General features: G+C 37.2%; 1 protein-coding gene across 3 annotated transcripts in view; it reads right to left on the reverse strand.

The window, feature by feature from the left end:
* SPOCK3 (SPARC (osteonectin), cwcv and kazal like domains proteoglycan 3) overlaps positions 1–26,634 on the reverse strand; it is a 349,520-nt gene that overhangs the window by 99,793 nt on the left and 223,093 nt on the right. The window lies entirely within an intron of this gene.

Here is a 26,634-nt window from a genome sequence, read left to right on the forward strand (position 1 = left end):
TATCATTAGCTGTATTAGGCTACAATTTCAAGATTAAAAAAATTAATGAAATAAATTGCTTCTAAGACTTTAAGAAATCTGGTAATAAAGTAGAAATTCATAGTTGAGACATAAATTGATAAGCAAAACTCAAGTAATTGGTGGAATAGAAAAATTACTAGAATTATTTATTACATATTAATTTAACTCACTATTCTCAAGACAAAAATTACAAAGACTGCACAACATTTCAGTGTATGCATAAGATAAGGTTCACAAACTACAGTGGGAGTATTGTTACATCCAAAACGTTCCATTTTACTTTCTAAATGATCATCATGACCACCATAAAGTAAACTCAGTTTATAATACAAAATGCACTACCAGGAAAATGTAAGCCTCAAGAGTTGTCAAAGTTACATAACCACCACTAAAAAATTAGCAACTATCAAGCACATCTTCACAGGAACAAATAACTTTTGGGGCTTTAACAGTTTAACAATTTTACCTCATCACAGTGAGGGTGAAGAGGAAGTGTTTGCAATCTAAACTGTATTTTATTGGTGGTGTTTTATCAGTAAAAATGTTAAGGGAACACATGCTTTGAAAAGGAAGGACAAAACCAAGCAGAATCTGGGATTCCAGAAGAAAACAGTAGTTCTGTATCCATATTTATGCTTTTGTTTGATGCTGCAGATTAACATCCTGTGAATCAGTTTATGTCTTTTGCTTTTTAATTACCCTTTTTTTTAAAATAAATAAATAGGCACATCAAATGTGTTGGTTCATTGTAATCATGAAAGAGCTAAACATCAATTACTGTTATGATAGTGTTTTCCCACTATACCACTCCAAACAGTAACTATGGAGATGTTATTCCTACAGTAGTGTTCTGAATAGGTTTGATCCAGCTTTACTGCAATGATGTTCCATGAATCATACCTCACTGGCAAAACTTTCAGTTCTTGAAAAAAAACATTTAAATGGTAGATGCACTTTCCATTTCTCCTGTATCAGACAATATGTTTACTATTAAAATGGTGACAAGTTACAGTAACCAGAACAAAGGAGCAGTCATCCAGAGCAAGACAAAAATCCCTTCTAAAGCCAAGCATTCTACATTAAGCTTAAGGAAGAACATAGAAGTGGGACTTATTAATATACACATTCTCAAGTTGGCCCCTAACCAGCTACACAATCAATTCTTGTTCATCTCTATACTGCAGATAACTTCACATATTCCAAATATAACATCCCTCAGGCATTCCTAGAAGTTTTAGCTGACTTACTCCTGTCTACAAAGCTACTCCATACCTTTTTTGTTGCTGTTGTCTCAATCTTTTTTGAGTCTGTTTTTCTGATATAGTATGACTAACATCCCAATTGAAACAGCACTATGCAACTATACACAACACTATCATTATTTTCCTCTATGTTCTTCTCTGTATTATATCTACCTCTCCATTTTCTTTTTAGGCAGGGGGGTATGGGTTTGGTTTTTTGAATTGTCATGGTATGCATACAATTTTCTATCTTAAACATAAAAATACATACCCATATACACCTACACTGATTTTCCTAAAGAGTCATTTTCTTTCAAATAATTTGTCATAGTCCATTATTGTATATACTAACAAAAATCCTCAGGTACAGTTACATAGCAGAAGTCTTCAGCTTTCAAAGCAGATTATTAGGATTTATTTTCTTTCCTGTGTAAAGTATTTGCTACATCAATTTATCTCGCCTCTGAAACAATTTCTGTAGATGATGTTTTGCTGACATCTAGAATTATTTTCCAGAAAGCTATATTGTTAAAGAATATAATGATACATTGTACAATATGATGAGCCTGACTCAGAGGACAGCAGACACCCTGGAGCAACGAGGGAAGTTTCCTCACAAGTGTTTTCAGACCAAGATTCGCTTGGGAAAAAAAAAAAAAACTCCATAAAGAAAATCCAGCTTTTGCTTTAAGTTCACATTTTACTATACTACAGCCTATACTTTAAAAGGTTATATATTAAAATCAAAGCTTCTTTATGTCAGAGAATCCACTGAAATTGATGCAGCTTTCTGAATGTAAGTTTCTGAACAGCAAATTAAACGATGCTTATACACGTCCTGGCTTGTCCAGACAGGTTTTTCTGCTCTCCCTCCTTCTGCTACGGGGAGAAGCAACCACGGAAAAGAGGACAAAGAACCCGGAGCCATTTTTGAAAATCACTCTCCCATCAATTACTCCTCCATTACAGTGGCTCACTGCATAAGGCATCTCAGACAGACAAAGGCCAGTGGCACTTCACATCCAGTACTTTTGGTTCAGGTAATGTTAAAGATGGAACAGCCACACATTTGCAGCTTAGAAAGTTCACAACAGTTATCAAAGAAAACATCTTTATTGGGAGTATAGTGCAGCAACACAACAAACAGCTTAGAGAGATCCTGGCATCTTTGTTCTTGGGGATTTTCCATGTTTGACTGGAAAAACCACAAATGAGCCGATCAATTCAGTGTTTTAACAGTCTCAAACCCTCGTGGGAGGCTATAGGTCCCTCAAAGGTACTTTGCAACTAAAATTATCTGAATTAATTACTACTTCTAGTATTATAATATGCACATACACTTAACTCCAAATATTTGAAAAGAATGAACAATTATTTTCTACTGTCCTTTTGTAATGTACTACTATGCTTGCTCCTTATTCACTTACGTTTCCTGCTTAGATAATTGAACTGGCATATAACTGTTTCTAATATTGGCATCAGGGTGGGGGGCGGGAGGGGGAGGGAAAAATGGAAAAAGATAGAAAGAAAGAAAATCAGAACTGCTAATTGAGAACAAAATAAGCAAGTGGATAATGAGAAGCTTGGAGCATAGCACATAAAACCAGGTTTGGAATAAGGCAAATCAACAGAGAACATATTTCTGGAAATGAAGATTTGGTAACATACACATTAAGAAATGAATGGGTAGAATGGGAGTGGTAACTGTGTAGGAGAAAAGAGAGTCAGGAGAAGGGTAGAACTGACAAAGTACAATGTGAAAGATAAAGTCAAGAATGGTAATTCATTTTGAGCAGTTAATGGAAGAAGATGGCATAAGAAGGAAGGGGAAATTAACTGAAAGAAATAAAGATTTCAGATGTGACTGGATAAGACTGGTATTAAGCCCAGGCAAGCAAAGGAAGAATGAGAAATTGAGAACAGTAATAGTAAGGACTGGTATAGGAAGACATTTGAAGAAACGTGAAAAAATAATTAAGTTATAGAGGATACAGGATTGTAAAAATATCATAACCAAGCTCACATACGTTTTCTTTACAGTCTGGAAAGCAATCCTAAATTTCTGTGTCCTGACCTCTCAATACATACTCAGGAAAAGCACTGTCAAACTGTTTTACCCATGTGTTCAACATAGAGAATGACAGCCTCTAAAGCTGGATGAGAATTCCCATGCCTTCATTTGTTTGTTTAGTTTCTTATTAGAACATTTGTATTTGTGAAAACTGATGTTTTCTAGAAACATACAAAGTTTGATAAATTTTGACTGTTAGACATTCAGGTTCTTTTTACTGAAAGAAATGTCTTGCTTGCCACAATTGGCAACTTTCCCTCCTTACATCAAGGCAGCTGTATACTACTGAAGCTTCCTTCTATGGAACATGACACACATGTGGTGCACCATATAACAATGAGGATGCTACTAGTCATACACAGATTACCTTCTGTATACAGTCTTCTGCTGAAAATACAAAGAGTCACATGAAACGTTTATTTTGTTTATAAAAATAATTTAAAATAATCTGTTTTAATCTATTTCTTTCAAGTGAAATTTCAAATTCCTACCTTAAAATCTATTTTGAAACAAAAACATTTTAGAAATGTAAAAAGAAAAATACAGTAACTTGGAAAGTTTGTTTTTTACCAAGTCTGGGCTCTCAAATTACTTTGAAGAACTACAGGCCCATGAAAAAATAATAACATGTCAGTATTTCTTCAAATACAAAATTTTCAGACTGATTTTTTTAAGTATAAATTATACACAAATCCATTAAAATCAAGTCCAGAATTCAACTAGATCAAGTGATAAATTCAATACTTAAGAGATAACAGATGCCATCCTTTCCATATCTTAAATGTTATAAAAATGCTGGATAGGCTGCTAAATGTTCAGATCAAAAGTTATGGCTCTAAAAAGCATATACTCACTATAGTTATTTCATCCCTCCTACTGCCAAGGAAAAGAACAAACCCTCTTTTTCTTTACCTTTCTTCTTCTGAACATGTTATTTTTAAAGCACTTTATGTTTCGAGGATCATTCTAAAAAAATCAATTATCATTGTCTCCAGAACACTTTAAGAAAATCAAAATCTTAGGTCACAAACTGACCAAGTTGGATAGAAATATCTGCAGTGAATGGTACAGAGGTCTTATGAATAAACACTGAATGAAAAATTATTAAATATCATGCAATTAATGATTATAGAACATGCATCACAGAAACTCAACCTAGACATATTTTAGCTTTTAATTTTCAAACTTTAAAGAGTGAGATTGTACAATATCTATGTTATTTTGTTAGCATTTTTACAGATTACCCATATGAAATTCAAAATTAAAACCTGGGAAATAGATGCACTTACTGATTGGCTTATATATTGAATCCAAGAATTGAAGATGTATTTGAAACATGAATAAAAAACATATTAAAAACAGTCTTCTGTTTTTGAAACAGAGAAAACAAAGGCTTCTGAACAAAAGTTATTCAAATTATGTATGAGGGAAACAACATGCTAATCATGACAATATTGTTAGTGATTTTAGCATATTCCAGAACACACTTAGCCAAAATAATGGGTTTTTGTACTGCACCAGATAACGACACTTCTGTTTTAAAGCATAAAAAGGCAGGCAAACGATATCTTTTCTTCAAGATACTGCATTAGAGGAATCCTCCAGAACAGTTTCTGAACAAAAGAATACCAATTTCAGTGGCTCCGCTTACTGTATCAATTAAATCTATTGTAGCAACACTATGTAGCTTATCAGTCTTTTTTTCAAACTAGAAGTCGTCAGTAATAACCACAAGTGGGCCTGAAGGTGGAGAGAAAGATGGGATGGGACAGAAACCCTGGAGTTAATAGAACTCTATAAAAATAGGGTCAATTTGACGGACATGAACCACAAAGAAAATTTCAGGCACAAGGCATAATTTACCATTTATCTTTCACGACAAACAATCTTTGCAGTGGTACACAGCAAGTTATACATCTTTCAGTAGAAGGAAAGAAATGCCTTCTAACAGCAGTAAAAACATGGCTGATGTAAGCTGCCATTGTACTTTATAATACACATGCTTTTCAGAAAATATCAGTCATAGCTTCACTTCTCCATTTAAAACTGAGTAAGAAAAGCTCATTCTTTCCTTAAAACATCCTGAAGACATCTATCATCCTTTAGAAGCCTTAGTCTTATAGTTCCTGATGCTGGGCTCTCGTTAAGAATAAACCAAAACAATCTGAGATAAACCACCAGGAAGAATCACAACAGGCAGTGGAGACATCAATTTTGACAATATTGGAAGCCCTGCAGGTTTAAAGGAAAAAAAAACTAGATTGTAGATTGGCTTACATCTTAGCAGCCTCCTTGGACCAAACATGTGAACAGAACTTTGAAGAAAAATCTCCTTCATTATCAAATGTACAATTTCACAAATGACGAGCTCATGTAATTTTGTCTGCCTCTTTTTTTTTCTCCTCCTCCTCCCTTCCTTCACACCACTCCCCCTCCCCTTTTTCTTTAATACAGCTATGAACAACAGAAGCCCTGAAAGACATGAATGACACAGACAACAGATACATTTCATAGTAATATTTAACTTTTGCTGCAGTACTTGCTCAGGTTCAACTGCTTCCACTGTGGGTAATATATTAAGCACAAGGATGGATGGTTTCAAAATTTCTTAGTTGTAATGTTTTACACCTTTCACAGGACTTAAAACGCAAAGGCTGGTGTTTTTCCTGCCCTGCTTGATACCTGTGAAATCTTAGGTGAAATTGTGAAGCCCTGTCTGCAGACCACTGCTTATATTTAGGTCTTAGTGCAGAGGTTACATTCTTTCTCAAGTGTCAAAATGACTAAATTCCATTACAGTATCTCATAAGCTGCTACATGCACGAAAATGGTAACTAAACAGTATTACTTTCTCTAGACAGCTACATGCTTAAAAGTAGATGGTAAGGTGTGTCCTTCTTATACTAAGATCTACTTCTATTATCATCTTTTATACTGCTGCTTCTCCTTTAATAGAGCCTAGAAATTACAAGTCATAAATCTGACTACAGAACATGAAACCAATGCTGAGTCACATATCTGGAAATCTGTAAAACAGCAGAACTGAAACATTTCTTTCATTGTCTGCAAATGCTATCTTTCATTAAAGAAAGGTAAGAAGACTGAGAGGACTAACTAAATAGCCATGAATCAAAATGTAGAAAGAAACCCATTTTAATTCTTCTAACTTGGGATGTTATTGCTACCCTTGTCCTCTAGGGGAAAAGCTTACTTATTTATAATGCAGCAGTGTTGTAGCTCATGAATTCATGTAGCCTGCCACTAACTTGTGAGGAATCTATAAATCTAGTAAAGTGTGCAAAATACATTACACATCTGGACGAATTACTTGAGTAGGTTACTACATCTGCCTTTACTTAGTCTTTCATAGAAACAGAGGTAGACATGCACATTTTCCTAACCACTGTCCACAGACAAAGTAACAAAGCATTAGACTGAAAATATTATTAGTTTCATAAAACCATTAAACACTTGGAATGAGAAATACTATTAATATATGGAAGTGTTAAAAATGTCATCACAAAAGTGAGGAAAGATGTTAGGAGTTACCTTTTATGCCGTCAGCACGCAAAGCAATTTTTCACATAAGCAGTTAAATAGCTACAAAATCTGTAACTGGAAAAAAATCTTGCAAGATTTCTTGGGATGTGCTGGGAAAGGCTTAAACCAATTTCCTGTAACTTGTGCGGCTTTCTTCTACAGCCACTCTTATACCTCACTAAAATCTCCATCAGTTTGGCAGAAACCCAGAAGTCAGTAGCAGATAACACATGAAATAATAGGACAAGACTTTTCTTTCCTCTATGTAAAACACGAGTGATATATACCTAAATATTTTTTCTATATTGAACATAGGCATTTATATATACTGGTGATACATTTATTTTTCTCAACTCATAACTAATTATACATATCTCCTTTGGTACTGGCTTATTCACAAACAGCTATTTATGGTCATCCCACAATAACTAATTTATTCATGTACCAGCATTATTTACCTTTTTACCTCTTCTTTGCTGTTTCTAGAACTACTCTTTAACTGTATCTGCATGTACATCAGACTATAGCTCATAAAAGTTTGACTGCACATCATAGAAGGGTTATCTTAAGTTCCAGCAAACTACTGCAGTGTAACACCTCACAACATACCAAGAACTACACCAATACAATCTCTGTACTAGACCTTTAATTTGCATTTCGTATTTAGACAAAATCAAAATCCTGAACTGGAACATTTTTCAACTGAATTACTGTAGCTATTTTATAAGATCAAAAATGCTGTTTTTCCTATCTTTACAAAAAATTATTACTAAAAATTTGAAATCTCCCTCAAAACTGATTTGCCTAATCTGCATTTGTCAGATTCATCTATGGTTTTAAGTTATATGAAATAAAGCATTTCCAGTGACAAGAGACAATATTCTTTGTTCTCATTCTATACATGAAAAAAGATACAGTATTTCACAATACAAAGAAAACAAAAACCAACAGTCATGAGCTAAACATACTGAACATAATGATAATCCCAGAACAGAATCAAAAAGAAACCTCAGTTCTTTTCAACTATTAGAGCCTAGACTGAAATCAAAAGAGCAAATTAATTTTGCTGGAACTGAATATTTGCAATTGCTAGCCAACTGCATCTTGCCAGCAGTTCAGAAGGTTGATAGTGACAGTTCAGATAGAAACAAGTTCACAGAGGAACATTTAAAAGACATACTTAAATGTCTAAGTGTTAAGAAATTTATTTTACTGCTGCAGAACTAAATCAATGATTATATTAGATATTTCTCAAGTCTTGGATCTCTGAATCTGAAAGTACCACCTTGAAGACAGCAACAGCTTTTGGTTTTAATAATTGGTCATTTCTTTTAAAGTCCCTCCACAGTGACAAAAATCACTAGAAATTAGTAGGACTTATCTCAGGCTACAAGGCTCAAGTTAGCCAACAGATTTTGTACTCTGAGTATGAAGCAGAAAAATTGTCATATGGATACTGATTCTTCCAAATTGGAGCCACTCATACAGTTGTATGCATTTGATTAGTGTAAGACTAAATTTTGAACAGTTACTGGACAACCATTTTCTTCAGGGCTGAAAAGCAATTTTTCTTTGAGAAGCAGAATGGTGTTACCAAAAAAAGACTAGGACAGGAAGAAATAGATCTCATGTAGTGATTCATTAAACAATGTTTACTATGCTACACAATCATATTCATTCTATAACAACTACTGTTCCCAGATAATGCAGAAGATGAAATACATCAAGAGGAAGGAATGCAGTAAACAGACTGGAAAACAGTCTAAAGCATATATCTGTCTAAATAACTGGAGTCAGCATTGCAGTCTCCCCTCAGTTTTCTGTATTAAGCTGACTGCCTCAAAGAGTGAATTCTTTTAAAAACTCAGCAAGAGAACAAGAATTCTTCTTGAAGGTACACAGCCCTGCACTGAATTCAGAAAATGGATTTTTTTGAACTCATTACTAAAGCATTAAATCTGTATCACCTTTATGTATCTACAGATTAGTTTCTATGGATCGCTTCTCAGCCTTTTGGCTAAGATCAAGTGTAGTGCTTCCTAATGGATTATTACTTCTGTAGCATGAAATAATCACTGATAGTAGGACAAGGTTACATACATGACAAGGCTGTGTTAGCAACCATTGGTTCTATTACTAGAAAAATCACAACTTGAAGGCTTTTGAAGAAAACCCAGAGGGCCTCCAAATGAACAAGAATTTAAGATATCTTCAGAGTACAAGAAAATAATTGTATCAATGAATATAAAAAGAAATTAAAACCTACTAGTTATTGAACACTAAAGAAACTTAAAAAGTGAAAGATGGGCAGAACTGATTTTAGAAGGAAAGCTGAATATGTATAGAATTACCCAAGATCAACACAGACCAGGATGTCTTTTGACAGCAAATAAAAACTAGTTGCACTGGCATCAGACAGCAAAACTGAGAATGCAGAATTGATCATGGATGTGTGGCAGTACACTGTAGAATATGATCATTAAAGTGAAATCTATATATCCTGACTCCTTATAACCGTATCCCATCCTTGTGATTCAATTTGAATGCAATACATTAAAACATCATCCAATTCCTTCTGTTTTCTATTGCAGCCCTTATATAACCTCAGCACTGTCATTCTAACTAACCAGACATTCTCACAATTTCTAAATAGCAAACTATGAATTTGCAGAATAAAGTATTTAAAAGAATGTACACTTGCAACAAATCTGTACAGCATCATCAAGAGTAAGTCATTCAAACCTCTGATGCATTTTCATTTAAAATTAACTGACAGAAAAGACATGCTATCTTGATTCAAAGTCCCATTTAACTGTACCACTGGAACAACAGCAGTTACAGCCATAGCCATAAATGAATACATACATAAATAAGTTAAATAAAGCCAACTCCTAACCAGAAGTAGTATTTTGATATAGTGAGATTCCTTGACACTAAGTAAGTTTTCAGCTATATTTTTAGCAGCATTAACAACATCTTTCAAGATGGTATTTGCTAGCTTCCATTATTTGGGAGTTCCTGAGTCAACCTGTAGTGCTGGAAAATCTGTGTATCAGCTAAAGTCACAAATAGCTGAGGCATAATGGCCCTTTGTCCTAGAAGGGCATAAATCCTGGCAGGCCGGTTTAACCCTTGCTCTCCTCCTGTTGCGGGTCCAGGAGTAGATGAGCAAACAATGGAGGGTTTGGCCCCAGCAAAGCCTTGAAGGCTAGGGGCTTAGCATCACATATCAGGTGTCTTGTGCTGCCCTTCAACATGCCTGCATGGTCCCATGAGACATGAAGCTTTGAATTCATTGGCCAGAACAATGATGCTAGTGCCTATTGGCCAGTTTCATTTTGAGAATGTTATTTTTAATGGGGAGTGATTTAGAAACTACCTTTTTGCACGGACTCTCCACCGGCAGCAGCCCCCCCATTCACAGCTGTTAACTGGGAATCACAGCAGTCATGTGTGCACAGCTTGCACTAGCAGATCAGCAGCAGCAATTCCCTCTGCCTGGAATATTTTGTATTTTACCCCAGGATCATTATCATGGGTTTTGGAAGTGTCTTTGTACAGGAAACTTACTTAGGGTCCAAAGCACTGTGAGTACATATGCTGGAGTCAATGCTAAGACTCCATTAGCATAGTTAGAATTTTTCCTGTTTCCGCATTCCTATTTTCTAAGTTCTGATTGATTAAACTGTTTAATTCTGTGTTCATATATAGCCTTTGTGCAACTACTTCCTGTTGACCAAAAATCAAAAGAATCCCAGGGAATTTTAAAAATTAAATTCAAAATCAATATTCATACAGAAATTAATATTCATAATTCACAACTACTAATTTATATTACAGCCCTTCCTTGTCTTTTGAACTGCAGGTATAGGTTTACTAACAGCCAGAGACAGCTGCAGAAAGAGAGCTCAGATGTGTTCACCTTCCTCTATTAATATTTTTAGGCTACCTGAGAAACTTGTTTTCACCTCCTGCCCATTAATTTTCAAAGTAGTTGATGTAGCCCTAGTTCTATTCCAAATACTTGGAAACAGCCTTTCATTCTTCTGCCTATTTTAATATATCTCCTACCTCCATTTGCTAGCATCCCCAATTGTCTCTTACTCCTATAATATAGACTGTACCCTTAAACGTCATCCTTAACCTCTCTACTGGCCAGAAGTAATAATATGTACAAACCCACAATTTTAGTACCATATACTTTATACAACTGTTTTCCATGAGTAATATTATCTTTCAAATCTGCTATAAAGGAATAGTCCTCTTCAGGGAAACTGATGAATTGTTCTCCTCCAAAAGGGCTATCTTTCATTGTTTCTAGTGCAAATAGAGTCATCAGTCATTTATTGTTAAGAGCAATGACTGACTTAATTCTCACTGCAAATAACAGCAGCTATTCAGAAAAAGAGCAATTTAACATGCAGGTTTCTGGAAGGGAACATAAAATTTATCAGCCTCTAAAGCAGCAATTTTTACTGATGAAGCTTAAAGGAAAAAAAGTGTTCAAAGGCAGCTCAGTAAAGGAAAATAAGGAATTTTAAGCACAAAAAGTTTGACATATCTGCATTATTATTTTATTAGACTCACCTAGAACAGCAAACCATTATGTCACCAAATGCTGAATTTCTAAAAGGAACTGTCCTTACATACAATTAAACTTAAATTAATTGACCCAATTCTTGTAGAGCATGAATGACAGCATTAGTCTGAAACAGTATGACATCCTCATATGCAGTCTAACATAAAGTTCTTCTTTATATGGAAAATTCTAATCAGCTTTGTCCCATTGTGCTGTAAGATCCTTCACAATAAATCCCTTGCAGAACATCAGGGTTTTGGTAGCAGGAGAGCTACAGGGCTGGCTTTGTGAGAAGCCAATAGAGCCAATGCTCATCAGCTCCAAGAGAGACCTCACACTGGCCAAGTCTGAGCCCACCAGCAACAGCTGTAGTACCTCCATGATAACATATTTAAGAAGGACAAAAACTCCCAACCTGCTCAACAGCAATTGCAGCCAACAAAATGAGTGAGACGTGAGAGAAATGGCTCTGCAGACACAAAGGTTAGTTAGGAAGGAGGAAGAGGTGGTGTTTCAGGCACCAGAACAGAAATTCCTCTGCAGCTCTCTTCCTGCAGTCCATGGAGGTGAATGGTGGAGCAAATATCCATCTGCAGCCTGTGGAGGGCCCTATGCCAAAGCAAATGCATGCACCTGATAGGGGCTGTGACCCCACGGAAAGACCACATTGAAGGCAGCTCCTGGTAGAACCTGTAGACACATGGAAGGAGTAGCCTCTGCTGGAGTATGGATGCTCCTGATGGACTGCACTTCATGGAAGGGGCCCATGGTGGAGCAATATATCAAGAACTGTAGCCTGTGGGAAGGACCCACATTGGTGAAGTCTGTAGATCACTGTATCCCATGGGAGGGACCCCACATGGGAGCAGGTGAAGAGCATGAGGAGTCTTCCCCCAAGCAGCAGCAAAAACATGTGACAGACTGACTGCAACTTCCATTCCCTGCCCACCTGTACACCCCAGGGAGAGAAAATAAGATAAAATTGGGAGTAAAGCCCAGGAAGAAGGAGGAGGTGAGGGGAAGTGTTTAAGAGTTGTTTTTATTTCTCATTATCCTACTCTGATTTGATTGGTAATACATTTAACTAACTTCCCCAGTTTTGGCCTGGTTCGCTTGTGACAGTAATTACTCAATGACCTCTCCTTGTCCTTATCTTGACTCATGAGCTTTTGGTTGTATTTCCTCACTGTCAATCCTCATGCAAAAATCTGATTTAAATTTATACTTAATTCCATTGGCTTTTATATAAAAACAAAAAATTACACACACACTGCAAAATAAACAAGGCTAATTTAGGAGGAGTTGAAGCATGCAGCTACCTTGCTCTCTTCAAATGAAGAGGTGCATAGTGGAAGCAGAAATACAAGATGGGGCCTAGAGAGCAGATGAACAAGTGAGCCCCCTGGCCTAATAAAATAAACTCCCCTAGGTATTACTATGCCAAAATCACTATAAAACAAATCTGCAAAAAATACTGGTCTAAGCCAAGATCCTTCAGGGCTTCTCCATACCTTAAGGGCATCAGCAGGAATATTTTCATTGACTCCAGTAAAGCATAGTAAATTCTCAAATGCCTAAATCTCTATCATTGATTTTATACGAAAAGCAGTGTTTATCACAAAGTTTGGTTCTTACTTGCAAAGTGCCAACATCAAATTTCTGCTAAGAACTTAGAACTATGACAGTAAAATACCAGAGCCAACATAAATGGTAATTCAACAGTTAAAGAAATTACATTGTCCTACTTTCACAACCTTATTGCACCTCTAACATCTTCCCCTCCTTTCCTATCCACAAAAACATTCTGTTATCTCAGTCCCTCAGGTCCTGTGTCAGGTTATTATTGCCTTTAATCTCAAAGTGAGCAGATTCGGACCTTGCCAGGATGACTGACAAAGGATAATCTCAGTTGCTGCAGGAAACTCTGCTGATGCTTCAGTACGTGACACAAAGTCAGCACTGAATTCAAAGAGGAGCAGTGTATTAGAAAGGACTGTGCTGCTAGAAGCACTAGACTTGACTATTTTACTTAGGCTAAATTCTTGGCAGCTATAACTACAACTGACATGACTACACACACACAAAAAAAAAGAGTAAGGAAGATTAGCCTTTTTAGTGTCCAATTAGAAAATTACATTCTGCATTCTTGAGATGTGCTTCAAAACCAGTGGAAGTCTTCAATTTGCCTTAAAATAGAGCTATACTGCTGAGTACTAAATCTGCTGTATCCTGCCCTGGAATGAGATTAATTTTAGTGTTACCAAATGTTAATCATTTGTACAGCATACAGTGAAATGTATTTTGGGATCATTTCAAACAGAAGGCAATTTGTGAGCTTCAGCCTCTTCCCACTTTCTTTTGTTCTCTTGGTTTCTGAATTAAGCCTTGATGCAGTGCTGTATCTTAAGAATGAAAAAATTCACAACTACCTATTCTTCCTCACCAAATTGTGCTGTCTTTTCTGCTTAGAAACTTTCCATTGCACTTATTTTAGGCTTTAAACAAATATAAGGTTCAATAGAGCTCAAAGGATTCAAAAATCAAATTAAATGCGATAGTATCTAAAGACACCAGTCTCTATACTCACTTCTGTTTGACTCCTGTAAGAACCTCCATAGCATTACGCCTAAAAATTCTGTCAAAAAACACCTCACTCCTTTTTCATTGCACTGTATCTGTTTTCTAAGCCTAGCTTTCAGGACCATTTCCTGTAGACCTGATCCAAAATCCACATAAAGCCAATAAATTCAATGATTTTCTTCACTCTGAGACTATGCTTCACTCTTAGTTTAATCACTATTAAAGGAAATAAATGAATAAAAATGGTCACATTTAATGTATGCAAGGAAAGAAACTTCTAAAGTACTATTAATTATAACTATTTTCTAAAATGCTGATTCTCACACATCTAGCATATACGTAGTTGCATTTTTCATAGTGTCCCAAATTACAACAGAAAAAAAAAAAAAAGAATTACTGATCTTTTAATAGCAGAAACAGAGTAATATTTACTTTATTTAACACAGACCATCTGTGTTCAATTTCCTCCCTGCCATTAAATTATACTTATATCAGTAACTAAACACATTCTCTTCTTTCCATTTTATTGTGATGTCACTATGGTATTGAAGTATTTGTCTCACCAAAGTTTATTAAATATGGCATATTGAGTTCAACAAGATATTGTATGTGCCTGCCAATACAAACCTACATTTTCCCTGCCCAAGTAAAACTTGGCTCAGAGGACACTGCTCTAGTAGAAAGCATCTGTGATCTCCCATTTCCAGATTGGGAATAAGACTGCAAAAGAAAACATCATGGATAACTCAATATACTAGTTTAATTCTACTTTGATTCTAAAGGAGGTATATTATATAAATGAAGGAGATTCGGACTTTCTCAGTCTGTGTGTCATCTTCCCTGGAAATATTGACGTAAATATTTGATTTAGATTTATCCTGTGAAGAGTACAAGTTTTTGCAGCTATCAATTGAAAGAACATGAAAAACAACACAACAGACTTTTGTAGTAAAAGTAGCTATACTTATAGAAAATGATGTCTCAGTGCAGCAGATGCAATACTAATGGCATCTTAGAAAATCCTGATCTACCATGTAACTAACCTCTAAAATAATGCATATATCATTTCCTTTTCCTGTCACTGAAGCTCTGCAATAAAAACCAGTTCCATGTCAACACTGGGGATCACATCTTCAGTGCCTTTAATGTGTTCCTACCTACAAGCACTGTGTGTCACATGATCTTAGTTACAGTGACAAGTGGTAACCGAATGTCATAGCTTTCACCATAGAATCATAGAATCATAGTATCAACCAGGTTGGAAGAGACCTCCAAGATCATCCAGTCCAACCTAGCACCCAGCCCTAACCAATCAACTAGACCATGGCACTAAGTGCCTCATCCAGTCTTTTCTCGAACACCCCCACGGACGGTGCCTCCACCACCTCCCTGGGCAGCCCATTCCAATGGCAAATCACTCTCTCTGGGAAGAACTTCTTCCTAACATCCAGCCTATACCTCCCCTGGCACAACTTGAGACTGTGTCCCCTTGTTCTATTGCTGGTTGCCTGGGAGAAGAGGCTACCCCCCACCTGGCTACAATGCCCCTTCAGGTAGTTGTAGACAGCAATAAGATCACCCCTGAGCCTCCTCTTCTCCAGGCTAAACAGGCCCAGCTCCCTCAACCTCTCCTCATAGGATTTGTGCTCCAGGCCCCTCACCAGCTTTGTTGCCCTTCTCTGGACATGTTCCAGCACCTCAACATCTTTCTTGAATTGAGGGGCCCAGAACTGGACACAGTACTCAAGGTGTGGCCTGACCAGTGCTGAGTACAGGGGAAGAATAACCTCCCTTGTCCTACTGGCCACACTGTTCCTGATGCAGGCCAGGATGCCATTGGCTCTCTTGGCCACCTGGGCACACTGCTGGCTCATCTTCAGCTTACTATCTATCAGTACCCCCAGGTCCCTTTCCTCCTGGCTGCTCTCCAGCCACTCAGTCCCCAGCCTATAGCGCTGCTTGGGGTTGTTGTGGCCAAAGTGCAGAACCCCGCACTTGGCCTTGTTAAATCTCATCCCATGCTAGCCATAAAATGAAAACAAGATACCAAATTTTTGCAAATTAAATCCTAACAAGAACTAGAATTAACATTCCAAACCAGATACCAGCTCCCTCTTTCAGCCTACTGGAAATGTTCAGTAACAATGCATTTTGCGTTATTTTTATATATATATATATATATGTGTGTATATATATTTTGCAATCATAGCAAAAGACTGTCATTTATTATCTCTAAAGCCCTTTAAATGCCACCTTCCTTCTGCTGAAAAGTAACAGCCTAAACAGGCACTTGCGTACATTAATGTGGTGGTTTGGGCCAGGTCCGCTTAAGAGGAGGATCAGAAAAGTCTAGGAGGTAGACACTGGAGATGATAATATTTGTTACTCAATCCCATAATCCTGTTATCACTTTTTAAGTGGGCATCAAAGCCAAACCTTTCTCTTTTCTCTCCCTTCCTTCAGCTCTCTGGAGGCAGTCTTACCTGGCTAACTATGAAGGAGTAACCTGCCTGCAGCGTTGGAATTTCTCGCTGCACAATCATGGCCGGTTCGGGCCTAACAGGAGACAATAGAGGGTGGGGAGAAAATGAGCACTGGGGTCATGTGGTTTAGCTTGGTTGGGGGAAAGGTTTTGGAGGGGATTCTCATGTATCCTGTATCTGTAAGAGGTATTAAGGATTCATGTATTCCATGTTTTATCTTCCTGTACATCTTCAAATAGACTTTCCTGTATTCCTCTCCAATTCATGAGGAGCGCTTTCACTTTACTTCCTTCTAGAGTAAAATAATTCTGTCCACTCCATAAACCAATGACAATATTTGAGTTCCTTTCTTCTTAATCATATTTTAAAGACAGACTGGATTTTCCATTTTCAAATACCAAAGATTTTGCCAGGGTAGGTTGTAGTTTGCTAGAGTGATAAAATCAAAAAAGAAAGCATATTCCAGGTGAACAGCTACAACCTAGTGCATTGGAACAGCAATCCGCACTGGGGAATCATAGTTTGAGTTGGAAGGGTCCTTTCAAGTTTATCCAGTCCAAACTGTTGTAGGAGGCCTGGTGGGCCAGAAACAGGCTTATACATGTGCTGGCTTGCCCAGGCATGTTTTTAATCAAATCCATATGTCTCCAATTTAAAGAGACCAGCGTTGTAGGAGACCAAGTCAAAGGCTTTACAGACGTCCAGACAGACAACACCCATAGTTCTTCTTCCCTTGCCCATTGATGCAGTCACTCCATTACAGGAGGCCTCTGGGTTTGTCAGCCATGCCCTGCCCTTGGTGAAGCCAAAGAAATACTTCAGAGAACCTGTCTGCTTTGAAGGTTATGTGGTCAGATAGGATCCGAAGCCTTACCTCCAAGCTTCTACATTCAAATTCGTATGTTTTCTCCACAGAACTTAAAGTACTGCAGGAAAATCATGGTGCCTATGAACACAACACATTTGCTGAGAACCTCTACCATAGCATCTGTCTCAGATGCTTTAGGAGAGATCCTTCAACAGTACTGCTAGATCCAAAAGCAGATCATAGAATCAACCAGGTTGGAAGAGACCTCCAAGATCATCCAGTCCAACCTAGCACCCAGTCCTATCCAGTCAACTAGACCATGGCACCGAGTGCCTCATCCAGTCTTTTCTTGAACACCTCCAGGGATGGTGCCTCCACCACCTCCCTGGGCAGCCCATTCCAATGGGAATGACACTCCATTAGCCTACCTCAAAAAAAAAAAAAAAAATTCCTGGCCTGAAATTTGTGTTTTCCTTTCCCTAAGTCATTATAAAGTTAAATTGAAAAAATCAGAAGAAAACTATGTATCTAAGCTTGCCTGCTGGACAAGCCTTAACAAAAGCTTACTGATATAAGACATAGTAGTTTACTTTTCGCTATTACAATCAACAAACATAAATAAATATCTTTACTCTCATGAGATAGGGAAATTACTATGCCAAATACAATACAGATTTAAAAAAACCCAAGAAAATCAGTAAACCAGGCCATAAGAGAAGGAAATGAGTCAAAATGCCCTAAACAAAAATAAAAACAGGAATCCTGGAGTGCAAAGAAAATTTTCCAATGCATTTTTGTTGCCAATCATAGTTACAAATAAAGATGAAACTATGATTTAGCAAAATTATGGGTTTTCTCAAAAATTTAAACAGTACTTACTGCTGCAAATGCCACGAACAGAAAACTCCCTCTGTAAAAGACTTGTCTAGGCTATGCTGTTCCTTTTAACTAGAGACTAAAAGCAAGTTTTCGGGTTTGATAGTGACACTTGGCAACAATTTCCAAATGTGTAAACCAGTGTATGTGTCACACACACAAATACATCTTGTTTCTCTAAAAAATATTCAGAATTTGACTTCTATAATAATGTATCATTCATGTTGTATCTAAAATTAGTTATTTACTGTATCATTCTCCCTCTAATATTTCCTATACTCTGTTGGTCAGACAAACCAGGAAATAATGGATAGCTGTAAAACTTTTTGATTTAGGAAAGCACAGCACTTCCAGTAAATTTTCTCAGCAGAACCATACCAGAACTAATACTTACAGCTTCCAATTTATACTCATAATTTCGACAAAATATTTTCATCAACTGTTTAGTGAAGTAAGTTTTAATAGTTTCATTTTTAAGTTCTGCTTTGGAGATGTAACAAAGTATCTTCTTTGATATTAAATTTTCATTACAACAATAAAATAATCTAGGCTCAAAACTACCTGTGGAGATCATCTAGTCTAACTTCTGCTTAAAGCACGTCCAATTAGAACAGGTTACTCAGAGTCATGCCCAGTCAAACCCCATGCATCTCCAAGAACAGACTCCAAATCCTGATTCGGGAAGCCAGTTACAGTGTCTGTCCACTCACAACATTTTTTTTCCCCCTTTTTACTTAGTCATTGTTTCCTGTGCTGTAACATGATTCTATGCTCTTTGCCCCTAATTCTGTCCTTGCCTATCACGTTAGAAATGCCTTGCTCCCCTCTCTCTATGAAACCACAGCTGAAAGCAGCAACAAGATCTAGCTTAGTCTTCACTTCAAGTCTGAACCAACGCATTTCTCATACTCTTCTCAAGCAACATTTTTCAGGTATGTAATAAATATTTCTCAGACAACAGGCAAAAATAGTAAGTTCATGGCCTCTTATCCTATTACACTGAACAGTCGGTATTACAAGATTTACGAGTTTGTAATTAAAAAGATACAAATAGTGCATGAACGCAAATCACAATCTCTAACATTAATTTGTTATCCTCAGACTATAATTTACAGATTACAAAAAAACAAAACAAAACCAGATTTATTTTATGCCTCTTTGGCCCTAGAATACACTGAAGCCTGCTGTCCTTCTAGACCATAGACTGAATACTGAAGCTGATTCCATGAATTTTCTGCCAGTTTCTGAGTTGAGAGACTATCAGCATTGAAAAGCCAAACAAAACATATTCAAGATCATTGCCCAGTATATTTTTTAATAAAGCATTTTGATGCAAGATGTTTTTCTATGATAGCCACTGGATGTGCTTATTATATAATAATAAAATGACCTATGAAATAACACAAGATATGTCCCAGCTCTAAGAAAGGTATTACTAAACATACAGAAACAGTATAGCCAGAAAAAATAGAAAGTAAAAATAATGAGGAGACACAAAATTCAAGTACTACTAAGATGAAAGAACAAACTACTAAAACATGTAAAGATACTAAAATAAACTACAATATATAACTATAATCCAGAGTAAAACTGAAGATGGCATTTCTTCATCTTCAGCAACCTAAGTCTGCAAGAAGAAAAACACCGGACAGAGCCCAAAAGCATATTTTCTTATTCTTTGCCAAAAACAGACAACATAACAGTTGTAAGACAATTTAAAAAGTCAGTTTTTAAAATGGTATCATTTCATTTGGGGTGAGGGGGTACACAACTGGGACTGCAACAGAAGACCTTTTCCTCAAGACAAGAATTGCATGCTATCCCTGTAGTGAGGACATACCAAAATGCTTTTGCTAGCCTAATAAAACCCAAACACCAAAAAACCCAGCAACCAACAAACAAAAAAATTCACCAACCAAAAAATAAACAAGAGCCACTCAAAACAACAACGGTCTAAACCTAGAAGACATTTCAGGGTTTATGAGCAGCCTGCTGCAAGATGTAAACATAGAACTAATGATTGATAGCTTTATCTGTCCATTCAAGGAACTACCAGCATCTGCATGTCACAGGATCACATAAAAACAAGCTCAAATGGTTAGGAAACTCTGAAAACTGTCTAGTTCCACCCAAATTGGGGCCAAAGCAGGTTGCTTAGGGCCACGTTCAGCTTATTATTTGATTTTGTTATTCACTAGGACAATTAGCACTGAAGAAACTTCGCTGCAGCAAAACATACCAGATGAATCAGCTGCCTTATGTTTTGAAGTAGCATTAGACTTAAGAATTTTAACTGATTTACAGGTATACTTACTCCATAACCATATCTTCTAATTTGTTTTCTGTTGTTTTCTAATAGCTGCAAATACACAATTTGACTATGTTAGGGGTTTTGTCAGTTGGCTCCTGTTATTAACGATAGCATTCTGTAACTCAACACCTACATTTTGAATGACCATTAACTGGCCTATTCACACACACACAAGAAATATGATCACAAAATGAATCAGAAACTCCATTCACTGGGGCAAGTAGTTCCACTGTTTTGCGCTCTCCTGTATTCTATGAGGTTACAACCAAGACAAGAGAGTAAGTGTTATAAAGGGGACTAGTTGAAATCTGAGTTTGGGGTAAAATGCAGTGAGGCCGATTTAAAAGTTATTAAATGATTTGTTAATATACACAAAATAATTGCCCCCAAACTTATTTACAGCTATCCACACAGGTTCTTTGATGCGGTTAGCAGAATGTCTGTGTACAATGGAATGTTGAAAGGTTTCAGAGAATGTCTTTAATAGAGAGTCTGGCAGCTTAATTCACCGCTTGGGAGGTTGATTAAAATCCGTTAGCAACTTGAACAAAGAATGGAGAATACTCACTAGTCCTAACGTCCGTGGGCCAAAACATAGGCAGGAAAATATTCAACAGAAGTCCTGTGGCGAATTCCATGTGGGCTGCAAAGTGGAGTCAGCTGCTGGCTGAGGCGGCTTGAGGCGGCTGAGGCGGCAGGCAGGCGAGTGGCAGCTCAGCAAGGAATGAACGAGCACACAAGCACCCCTGTTCACCCCCATTTATAGGGTAATGGCTGAGGCTAATGGTCTCATTTGCCACACAATCACCTCTGGCAAACACCCAAGTAGACACAGAAATGGCAGAACCCACAGGCTGTTGTCTTCCACGAAATGGGGGCGCAAAGGCCTACCCCGGGACAGGGGCACGGTCCCCATGAGTTGCCTGCCCTCTCAGGCAACCAGACTAAGCTGCCTGGGTTTCTCTGTCCTGTTTTCCCGCCTCTGGCTGCAGTGCAGGCAGGCAGGTAAATAAGCCAGGACATGCTTAGGCCCATTTTATGTCCTTTAGGACTATTCACCACAGAAAGCAAAGGAGAATGCTTAAACGTAACTTCAACACCATTGCGGGTGTTGCGAAGATCATTACAAACAAAAGCCTTAGGTCTCCAATGATTGTTTTCAGTTCACTGCCAAACAACTGAAAACAACAAAACCCAACAGCAGCACGTAGAGGGCTAACCCTCCTGGGGGTGGTCTGCACCTGCCCCCAGGGGTAGCGGTGAGCCCGCTCTCACTTCTGTCTAGACTCCCTGTAACAACCAGGAAAGGAACTTTCTCTTGGACTTGCCTGCCTGGTAGCACCACCCAGGCTCCTGCCCTCCCAGCAAATGGGTGGGCTAGAAGTAGGCAGGAGGATAGGAAACAGCTGGGATAGCTAAACCAAATGGATCAAAGCAAAATTCCATGCCACATGCTGCTCAGAGGCAGGCTGGGAAGCAAGTTGCGTTGTGGGAGATTGCGGGAGATTGCCTTCGCATCACTTTTTTTTTCCTTATGTTTTGATTTTTCACTTCATTTATTGAACTGCCTTTAACTTGACCCATGAATTTTTCTCTGCTGTATCACAACCTAATAACCTACATCAGCTCTATAGTTTCTTACACAAACTCAGTAGAATACTGATTTTGTAATGTTACAATCATTTCGTACCATATAACCAAGGCAGGCCCATTATATTTGCTAAGGTTTTGTCAATGGACTCATTGTTTTAGATTCCTCTACAATTAATTTAATAGGCCATACAACTGTCACACTTCTAGTTTATTAAAGCAATTTCAATTTTTTTCTCTGTCCTTTCTGTACTGACTGCTCCCTATATTATCAGAAAAAATCATATTACAACATTGTTTTTTTTAATATCAGTGATCTCTGAATAGAAAAAAACAATACTTACCCACTACATGCTGCTTAAAAATGCAGTGACTGTAATTCCAACTCTTGTGAGAGTCAAATTTGCTTTGGAATACTAGCTAATGTCAGAATGTATTTCTAGAGATACTCATTTGACTTTCTAACCTGAATTGCTGCATGTCTCTCCTGCTCATTGCAGCAATAATAAACCAGTTCACTCTAGTAAATTTGATGCCAACAAAGTACAGAAGACTAAACTTTAAAAAATGCTTAAATGTAGCCATCAAACTGTAAACTCAGTCATGACTACCACAGTCCAGTTCTGGTTTCTTTGAAGTGAGGTTTCCACATCACAAAAAAAGTCAACTGAAGTCCCAGAACAGCACCTAGTAAGAGCCAAGTTAGACACAACTATCAAGTTCTGAAAACATACACCATTATTTGTTATTGAAGGTCTTCAATGGTTTGGGAGTTACTCACCCCACACACACAATGAAATCACCTAGATGAGACTCAGCCAGATGAAATGAATGAAGCTTTATATTCACAGCTTAGCACAATATACAAGCAGATATTTACAATACATTACAAATACATACAGCTATATACAGAAATATACAAGTTAAAGGTAATACAAAAACACAACACCCCTCCCAGAAATAGGAGTCTCCAGGAGGGGCTTCCAACTACCCTTTTGCCTTCCACCCCTCTATCTTATCCCAGAGTCTGCCTTATGTGCAAGGTGAGTTACAAGGATTGGCATGGGGGGTTAGAAGCAGAATAATTAATCGGGTTACACAGATCCAAGCAGAGCAGCAAAAGCCCAGGGAGAAGAAATACAGACACCAACTCCGACAGATAGAAACTCTGTCTTACCTACGTTTGTGTCCTTGTTTCTATACATCTCAGCAAGCCTACAAGTGAAGTAAACATCACAATTTTCTTTTCACAGCCTATAATCTAATTTGTCTCATTAAAATATTCCAGTTAGCCTCAAACCAGCACAAGGTCAAAGATTAGGACAGACTACATAAGAATGATAGGAGGGTAGGACACTAAGATCTATGGTATTCAGCAAATCCTCTGGTAAATTGCTGCTTATCTTTTTCCTTATCTGATTAAAAAAAAAAAAAAAGGCAAGACTGCTAAAATTTAAACATCTTCAGAATTTCTAAGTACTGTAGATGATAACTTCCAAATTTGAAAACACTGCATCTAACAAACTGTAACAGCAAACCACAGGTAAAGAAAAACAAGACCTAAAACCAGCAACAACCAAAGTACAGTAGAAGTTTAGTTGATTGGACAGGGCTGGGTGGTAGGTTGGACTGGATGATCTTGCAGGTCTCTTCCAACCTGGTTGATTCAGTGATTCTATGATACAGTTTAATTCAAACAGGATTGCTATCCCCAAATGTATTTAAAAGGGAAACTTTAAATGAAAGGGTAGAGGTCATATACAGTATAAACTTGTTCATCTGTGATCTAGGCACACTATTCTAATAGCAATCTTTACAAGCAGAAGGTGACTGATAAAAAAGGATAATTTTCAAAGACAAGCTACAACAAGCTGAGATTCATAATTTGCTTTACACCATGGTATGCAAGGGAAACTTGATTGCTGGCTATTTATGAAACATTGAATATTTGCTGATGAAGGCTACAAGTTGCTCCAAATACTTCCAAATACTATTTATTACTCAGAACATTGTCCTTAAATAAGAATGTTTCAAAGTACTAAAGACTGTATAGGACTAGCTCAACTTCTTTATTTGGTCATTTGCTTTTAGAAGCACAAATGACACTCAGATTTTGCACTGCAAATTAAAAACTGTTTTTCATAATCTTCATCTCTTGGTTTCTAAAAAAGTTCATATTAGGACTTCTGGTTGGATGCAGCTAGCTAAACACTGTATTGCCTAGGAGATTCTACACAGCTACATAGGGTTGTTGTACACTACACAACATTTAAGGGAAACCTGTACTCCTGGCACAGCAGGTGAAGCAGACAATTCACAGCATCTAAACTGAAATGATATGTCTGTGCTTAGGTAATTCATTTGCACTCTATGTCATAACTTTGGTCAACTGTTGTCTGTCTAACATGCCCTTATCTTAAAGCATACATAAGTAAATAGCTTTATACCATGAATGTGTCACTCCAAAGCCATTTTCTAACCTTTATATATGGCAATTGTTTCAGAGACCTTCAACATCACACATAAGTCACACTTTACCTACTCTTCAAAGCAATGAGAGCAATACTGAAGGACAGAACCAAAATGTAGGCATTTCCATGCAATCCTATGTGTATAGCTTCCTTTAGAATTTGATATCTAATGTTTGATACATGGACTGAACACTGTGGTTCTAAATAACCATATTCTTGAATAACTCAATGAAAAACTGAGTTACTCTCTTGAGCCTCTGCATTTTCAGAAAACTTCTGAAATTAAGTTACTTCAAGCACTGTTCTCCAGAAATAACAAATTCTGTTATGTTTTGTTAGAAACTGAGAAGGTTGCAAGGAGAGGTGAAATACAAACTATATTCTGCTTACTGAGGCTATCAAAATTCATCCAGCAGTTAAGATGTGTAACTGGCTTGTTTATGTTTTATACAATTCTTACTGAACAGCTATTCACTGTTTCAGAGTCTTTAAAGTTATTGTTGACATAAGTCAAGACAATACAACCTCTTCAGTGAAAAAGAACATTTTCTTTAAAAATATTTACAGTTACTGCAGAGAAAAAAATAAATCCTACTGACATGAACCATTGTGGCTGACTTTAAAGAACGTATAGAAGAGGGGTGCACACAGGTTTAGTTTGCCCTCTGGTGGTAAATTCCAGCCTTGGCGACGTTTAGAGGTGAGAAGACTATGTAGTAGGTCAGTATAACCAAGGCAATAGCTAGGTTACAATTACTTTCCCCATTCATTTAATCCCTCACAAATGTTTTAGCACACAACTGCAGCTGTTAACTTGGTATTCCTCCCACAGTTTCTGGCTACATACCTTTAAATATTTACCAATCCACCAGTGCAGATACAGACTTTTGGCCATATTTGAAGTATTTTAAAAACTGAAATGTACTACTTTAATCTCCTGGGAAAAACGTGCAGAGGGAGGACTTTTGGAGAGCAGAAATAACAAGCAGATTTATACCACTAGGCTTCAGCAACTCAGAAGATAAAAAATAGGGAACTCCAGAATGAATTAATGGAGCTTCTCAAAATCACTTGTGAAACTGTCTGTACAGGAACAACAAAAACTACTCAAAAGTAGATTGTTGCAACTATAGATTCTCTACACTTAGAGCTGTGATTAAGCAGAGTATTTGGGAATATTTATTGGCAGTTCGATAAAGAAATTTATAGAACAAAAACTAAGTAGCAGTGGCTATCAAACAATAAAATGAGAAGTGCTTTCACATTTCTGTAGGAAATCAGGTCTGCAGCACAGAAGTATCATGCTGGAAATCTCAATTTTCAGCTGTAGATGCTTAGATAAGAATTAAGAAAAGACACCAGCTGCTAAAAAAAGAAAAAGAATTTTTTTTTCCATATTATTCTTCCCAAACTGCACCACAAATATATGTACATGCAGGACTATTGTAATCCTTTTTTGAAACCAATTAGCTTGGCAGATTCTCAAATGGGCTTTTTTCATCCACAGAGTTTTAAGTGTAGGAAAGCTTAAAGGACCAAAGACTCCAAGAGTTATCAAATGGAGCCTGTATTTTCAGCAACTGCTGACATCACCACTTTATCCCAATGAAGATTTTAGGCAGCCCTGCAGTCCATTATTGCCATGTCCAACAAAAGTACTGCAATTGAAAACTTCCAATAAGCTGTCAGTTATGCCTTACACACTAAAATACACAGAGGCAGCCATGTGAGCTTTTGGAAAGACCAAAAGCATGAGGAGAAGGTCTGTTATTCTCCAATGCCTGCCTACCAGCTAAAGCAACAATTCTAAACATTTGCTTGCTGTATTCTGTACAATATAGCCAAGACAAGGGGACTCTTACATGCAACTAAGTAACATAACAGGATTTCTACTGACATACGCGTAATAGACACTACGGCACCTGAGCCAACCACCTCGTTTAAAACAGCCTACAATGAGCATAGTGCCAAAATTCCAAAATCTTTCTGAATATGTTTTACAGATTAATAGGGAAAATTGTGGATGGAAAGACTAATTATCTCCCTTAGTTACAGTCCTTTTA

The sequence above is a fragment of the Pogoniulus pusillus genome, chromosome 9, assembly GCF_015220805.1.
Source record: "Pogoniulus pusillus isolate bPogPus1 chromosome 9, bPogPus1.pri, whole genome shotgun sequence".
Lineage (NCBI taxonomy): Eukaryota > Metazoa > Chordata > Aves > Piciformes > Lybiidae > Pogoniulus > Pogoniulus pusillus.